This window comes from Poecilia formosa, unplaced genomic scaffold, assembly GCF_000485575.1.
Source record: "Poecilia formosa unplaced genomic scaffold, Poecilia_formosa-5.1.2 Scaffold48, whole genome shotgun sequence".
NCBI classification, from domain to species: domain Eukaryota; kingdom Metazoa; phylum Chordata; class Actinopteri; order Cyprinodontiformes; family Poeciliidae; genus Poecilia; species Poecilia formosa.
In genome coordinates, this window is record NW_006799987.1 from 764,472 (window position 1) to 771,869 (window position 7,398).

The 7,398-nt window shown below is 37.0% G+C and overlaps 1 long non-coding RNA gene across 1 annotated transcript; it reads left to right on the forward strand.

Moving 5' to 3' along the window:
- The first annotated feature begins 3,777 nt into the window (after positions 1–3,777).
- LOC107836308 (uncharacterized) lies at positions 3,778–6,719 on the forward strand. The gene is made up of 2 exons (XR_001662185.1): positions 3,778–3,937; positions 6,286–6,719. It is a non-coding gene; the product is annotated as an uncharacterized LOC107836308 (long non-coding RNA).
- The last annotated feature ends 679 nt before the right edge of the window (positions 6,720–7,398 follow it).

Here is a 7,398-nt window from a genome sequence, read left to right on the forward strand (position 1 = left end):
ATATTTTACATGCAAGAAGAAAAAAAAACGTTCCAGCTTTTGTTTACAGATCATTTTTTTATACATTGATCAGATTATTACATTTATAATTTTTGGATGAGGAGTTGAGCTTCGGAGAATCTGAAAACTCTGCCAAAATCTCCTAAACATTTATCCAAAACTGTCTCTGATTTTATGATTTCTTCCCTTTTTTTGTTGTTTTTTTTAGGTACTTCTGGCCTTAAACTGTTTCCAAGGCTTAAGAATTGTTTTACTGTTTGATGGAAGTGACGAGCTGCAGCATTTTCAGTCAAAGCTCCATTTAATTTCAACACAACTTAAAGCTTAACTGTTATTACTGGATATTTCCCTGCAGCAAATCAGCAGGTGCAACAAAATGTGAACATTATCCGCTTTGCATCAGAAAAACAGGGGAAAGTTTATTGATTTAATGTTTAATAACCGGCTGAAAATGTTGCAGTTGTGTTGTTGTGTCCAGGTCTGAATCCCCATAAAGCTCAGCTGAATATTTAAAGGGCTATTCTGTAGTTTTTCATATTTAGTTTGAAACCAAGAGTCACGATGCAGGAGCTGCCTGTCGAGTATTTTTCATCCAGTTTCTGGTGCAAATATCTTAATATACTTGAAATAAGAGAAAACTAACTTACAAGTTACTTCTAAGCAAGATATAGGAGTTTGTTTTATATTAATTCCTTAATATCAATTATAAAAAGTACTGGTTCTATTAGCAGATTATTTCACTATTAACATGGGTAAAATATCTCATTATAGATTAAATAGCGTATTACGGCCAGCGTAGATAGGAGGAAAAAAAAGAGTAAATTTCTGCCAAAAATCTTAGAAGTTTTCTAGAAAAATCTTAGAATTTTCTGAGTTTGAAAATTTGCTAGAAAAAAAAACAAATTCTAAATTTAATCTCAGTAATTTGAGAGAAAAAAACAGGAAATAAAAGTAGAAAATTTGACTAACTTCGGCATACTGTCAGTCAGTTGGGTTTGCAAACATATTTTATATATTTATTTTAATAAAGCACAATTCTTTTCATGATTTTTTGCTTTTGATTCTCAGACATAAACAATAACTATCACTCTTTTCAAGGTTTTATATTTCCAAGCAACCATGTGCAGTCCCAGTTTGAGCAGATTAGTCTTCAGTGTAAATAACCATGAATGTGTTTCAGTAACTGTCTCATGTAGACTTAATGGCCTTTTAAGGCTTATAAAATGGCATTCAAACTGCTTCTGAGTTGACTTGAGTTGAAAAATATCTACTTTTTTCAGCTCCAGTGAGATTGATAAGTTCAGCAGATTGGAAGAAATTCATTTCATATGAATCCATAATGAAAGTTTTCAGAGATCTAATCAAATCTACGAAAGACGCTGACCGCTTATAGCGCTCCAGATAACCCAACTTTTTTTAAAAATAAAGCAGTACTGTCCTCTAAGTCAGCTGTTTCCAGACGTTTAGCACAAAATCACCAAGTTGAAAGCACACAATACTCTGAACTGTATTTAGCTCATTTTAATTACTGGGTGCAATAAAGTGTCTTTGAGTAAAACGTTACTGGAGATTTGTGGCTCTGCTCACTTTATCATTAAAATGAAAGCAAAAAAAAAACAAAAAACTAAAAACACTTATTTTGTACTTAAAATGTATTATTTAAAGTATAAATTTGTTATTGAAAATCTCATACAAAGAAAAACAAATCTGGATCAGCTCCATTTACTGGAGTAAAACCATGCCCAAACTGCGTCCAGGAGCCACACAAAACTATTCCAAGGACCGCAAATGGCCCACGGGCCGGACGTTGGACACCCCTGGTCTAAGTGCCAACATTCATTTCCTGTGTCACCTGATGTATAAAAGAATAACAAACACACAAACGAATAACACTAATACACAAAAGAAAAACACTATTAATGTCAGGTACTGTCCACACAACAGCGCCACCTGCTGGAAATCCTCATGATAATCTTCATAAATGAGTTTTGCACAACAGCAGCAGCTTTGATGGGGATTGAGACTTGGTCCAATGTTAGGATGACAATGAGAAGATCAAACAAAGTCTCCAATCTTTACTGTATCAGAGCCATAATTTATCTGTTTGTAGAAATTGTTTTTGATTTTTCAAGACAACTGAAGAGGAACAAATAAAACGGTACAAAAACTGATCGATGTGACTTGTTTTCTTCCCAGAAAGTCCAGATAAACATGATGCTTAAATCCAGATTAGTGGCAGAAACTTCCAGTCACAGTGTTGAGCCAGTTATTTTTATTTATAACATTGTTTCCTGAGCCTCTAAAACCTTTAAGACAATTATGTAAACTGCTGTTCTGTAAATCCGGGAGAAAAATAATCTAAAATCTCTCACTGATTTCTTTCTGTCACACTCTGAGGATTTCCACTTTAATTAGCAGAGATAATTACCGTTTGCCCGCTTTCAACTTCGGATAATGAGGCAGTGTGTGAGTCAGTGTTGAGGCCTCCAGTGGCCGAGCGGTGGATCCGGTCCAGGTTGTTGCGTAATTCTGAACTTTCATTAATGTTTCAGCTGAGTGAACCCAGGCCTGTTGGCGTTCACATCTGAAAAAACAGGCAGAACATCAGGAGGAAGCAGCCGACCGGGTAATTCCTCGTGCGGCGTGACGATTTACACGTGCTTTTAGCTAATATTACATCACTGGAGTTGAGAAGTTGTAATTTAGGGACCTTTAATGAACAGGTATCTTATTGTACGAATATGTGTCTGATTAAACTTGACCACAGAGATGCATAAATAGGAAGAGTTTTAGGCTATGTTCACACTGCAGCCTGAAGTGACCCAATTCTGATTTCTTATTTATATGTATATTTAATTTTTCTACCTTAATGCGACCTGTATCGGATCTTCTCATGACAGTCTAAATAACACAGATCAGATTTTTTATAATGCGACCCAGGCCATTGGGATATCCGAGCTGAAATTTTCAAATGTGATCTGAATCTGAACGGCCAAGTCTCATTCATCCGACTTAAACGTCATCGATACTCGACAAACGTCACTATTCTGCGTCCTGATACGCGCAAGCAGGAAGAAAAGCAACAACCATGACGGACCATAATGGGGATTAAGCTGTTAATGTGCTGCTCTGGTCGGACAACGACTTCAAAATTGTAAGCTACGCTCCACCGTTAGCATCCCTGTTTACTTCCGCAAACATTGTGCACTTCTTCTTTTATGGCGCTTGGCGAAACACCGCGCACACTCTCTATATGTGACGTAACAGTGCCCTCTACTGCGCATGCGCGGCATTACAGCTCACACAGGAGATCCCATACCTGATCCCATACAAGTCGCATTTGGATATGTGAACAACCGAAACACATACGATTTCACCAAAAAATCGGAATTGAACTTTTTTAAGCTCGCAGTGTGAACGTTGCCTTAGCCTGTTTTGAGGTCTCTATTTATTACTGGGTTTGTTTAAATACAGATTCCTTTAGCTTTCTTATTTTCTATAATGTTGAGCTAAGCCCATAATAAAACAGCCCATAATAAAACAGCCCATAATAAAACAATTTTGTTAAATTAATTCATTTTTAGCTAAAATTAATCTTGGAAAAAGTGATCTTGCTAATGCAACTACTGTACAATTCTAAAGGTGACTTTTTATGCTCACTTGAACAGACTATGCAAAACTTGTTCATTACATTTTTTTTTTTGCACAAAATCATTCTCAGATAATGAGATTATAGTCTGATCAGTTCTGCCTATTTTGAACTGTTTTAGGGGCTCTGTCACTTTAAATCTCAATAAGCTGCTGCTGGCCACATCCCTCAAATAAACGCTTGTGAAAATTACTGCAAACAGATGCGTAATTATACCGCACATCTTTGAAAAGCAGAAGTGGAGACTCTTGTACAACCAACAAGGATGCAGCAAGTGGTTTCTGGATGGTAAGTCAAAAATAAAACACCTCTCTTTTCCAACAGCCATTGTTCAATGCATACAGCAGTAAAAACAGCTTGTGTTGCTAGGTAACAGCGCAATGTCACTCAATCGTGAGGTCTTTGAAACGGCTCATTTTCCAGACACCAAAAAATATTAACTGCCAAAAAACAGGCAGGTGTTTTTTTAAGTGTTTGTGCTGTTTTTAGAAGCAGTAGAAACTCAAATGGAAGTATAAAAACGTGAAAAAGTGAATTTTGAGTAGTAGGTCCCCTTTAAGGTGGCCATAAACTTAGCTTTCCTCACGGCATAATTTATAGATTTACACACAATATTTATATTTAGAAGCAAACTCAAAATTTTCCAAACAGAATCTAAAAACTGAGAGATTTAAATGTTTCTCAGAAAATACAAGCAGCTCCGGGGTTTTCATAAAGTCCAGTTTTTGCTCTTATCCCAGTTCAGGTTGCATTAAGCGTCTTGCTTTCTGCACCGAACCTTTTGCAGTGGAGAGTGTGTCACCATGGTGACTGAGTGAGAATGACCTGACATTCGGTTGCAGTTTTTCTACCTACCTCAGATTCACGCAGCCGTGGATCTTCCTCCCGTGGTGCAGAGAAACGATGATGCTGGTTTCTGCTGCGGCTGCAGGGGAGATGAGCCGTGACAGGAACAGAGCAGGAAACGGATGAGAAGTGAGATGAAAACAAGACTTTAGAGATGAAGGAGACTGAGAAGATAAAAACTGAAGGAAGAGGAGTGAAGGGAAGAAGAAGTGAAGGTTTAAAGGTTGAGACTAATGGAAAGGTGTGAGGAAACAACACAGTCTTGGGAATAACTGGATGCACTTCATGATTCAACAACTGAAGAACTTATGGAGAAATAATAATTCTGACTTTCTTAAAGGGACAGTATCATTTAAAATAAAAGTTTTTCAGCTTTACATCATGTTATAATGTTATGGAGTGTTGCTTTGATTTTTTTGAGGAATCCTTTAAACTCCATGGCAACCACTTTGTTCAAAATACCTGAGTGGACCTGGCTCCGCCTTCACGGGCGAAGCGCCTCCCGCTCTCAACTCCTTCAGACTAGCCACCAGCAATTAGCAACACCTAGAGGAATTTCGCATCTGCTGAGCTCATTAGCAACTTCTCCAATTTTAAACTGATAAATTATGAAGTTATGAAGTTTAGTTTTTTGTTAAAGTGGCAGTGTTATGTGCTTTCCAGCCACAGCGTCATTTTATAACATAATCAAGTAAAACTCTGCTACCATCACTTGTTATAAAATTATGTATATATGTCAAATATGACTTAAAATAATTTTTAGTATTATCATTCCACCAATACCGTGCTTCACAGTGGAATAGGAGATATTTGTGCTGACATGCTGTTTACAGGGGCTTGCAAAAACATTAAAATCTTTTTCAATATTTAATATTTTCTTACAAACTTTTTTAACAAACACAAAGTAGCATATAATTCTAAAGGGAAGGAAAGTGATGTGTTGTTTTTTTTGCAAATGGAAATCTAAAAAAATGGGCATAGGTTGGTATTCAGAACATCTTTTTTCCTTCAGTTACTGCTGCAAACATTTGGAGTATTTCTCATACGGCTTCTATATATAGATTCTGATCTATTTCCATTTCTCAGTTGGATTTATGTTTGAACTTCTCTACAGTTAGAGGTGCACCAATTGCAGTTTTCTGGCTGATCGCCAATTACAATCTTTAAAAAGCCGATTCCGATTTTGGCTGATATTGATTTGTTTTTTTTTTTTGTCTGAAAATGGCAACAAAGCCATTGAGTTAGTAACAATGGAGTGACTGGAGTCAACTGCAAACATGAAGACATGATCTGGTGGGCCGGTGTCAGTCCAGCTTCTCTCACTGCAGAGCAGAAGAGGACAGTGGCTGATTTTTAGACTTGTTGATGAAGATAAGATCGGTGGATAAAATCGGTTTCACATGTCAGTACCAGCCGATCAACAATCTCCCAAAATTAAGGAAATCGGCGCTGATAAATCGGGAAACCCCAAATTTTAATGCTGGAAGGTAAAATTAACCTTGAACAGATTTTCTCTATTTAGTCTTGAGTTTGACCAAGTTATCCGTCACTGTGAAGGGCATCCCACAGCATGATGCTGCAACCACCAGGTTCCACTCAGGGCGATATGTCTTCATGCCACTTTTCCTGTTTATGTCCTGCCACAACTGCAGTCTAAAACCAAACAAACCAAATAAGAAGCGTGAAAGTTTATTAAAACATGACGGAGCCCTGCAGGATTTCCAGTGAATGCTTTTGCCAGGCCTTGTGTCTGACTGTATGCATGGTAAAAGTGTTCTGTCTCCACGCAGTGCAGAAAGTGTGAGCGCTGCTGCAGCCAAGCCCCCCTCCCTTCCTCTTCATCGCTCGGCGTTACATAACGGTCTCCACTGCAGAGGAAGAGCACTGCAGAGAAACTCTCGGGTCTCCAGCTCCTCAGAGGACATCACATGTGTCCACGTTACATGAAGGGCCTAGGGACGCGTCTCCGTCCCCCAAGGCAAGCCGCGTCCCCACAAAGGGCTTCTGAAAGCGTTTTTGAGGAAAACTGATGCGCACTCATACATGCTGAGGGAAGAATTTTAAACGGGCTTTTACTAAATGTTCAAAAAGAGCCAGCCGTCAAACCACTTCGGTCCGTTTGTTGGATCCGATTGTGTGGCTTTAAAAAAACTGAATAAACTGGAAAAGGGAAGGAGAAAAAGTAACATGTCAACATGTCAAACTAAAACAAAAACTAACTACAGCGTCTGAAAGTCACATGATATAAACTCACCAATCAGAAGATGTGTTCAGTTGAGAACTCAGACAAGAACAGTCATCAAGTTAACTAATGATTTTAGCTCCAAACTGAATATTTAATTAGGAAGATATTTAGTTTAGTTAAAAGTCAAAATATTTGGCTTCAAACTAAATATGTAGCTGCTAATTAAATATTTTGTTTCAAAACTAAATATTTAGTATTTGACTAAATAATTAGCTTGCAAACGAAGCCTTTAGTTTTAGATCCTAACTAAATACTCAGCAAGTATTTAAATATTTAGTGAGAAATATTTAGCCTGTAAACTAAATATTTAGTTTTAACTCCCGGACTGAATATTTATCAAAGTAAAAATGAAGAATTAAATATTTGACTTTGAGATAAAACTAAACATTTAGTTAAACTAAATATTTAGCTTCAAACTAAATACAAACTGGATTCCAGAAAAGGTGAGACACTTAACAAATTGTGAATAAAAACTGAATGTACTGATATGGAGATGGCAAATGTCAATATTTTATTCGTAATAGAACATAGATGGCAGATCAAAAGTTTAATCTGAGTAAATGTAACATTTTAAAGGAAAAATATGTTGATTAAAAATTTCACAGTGTCTAGAAATCCCAAAAATGTTGGGACAAGTAGCATTAAGTGGCTGGAAAAA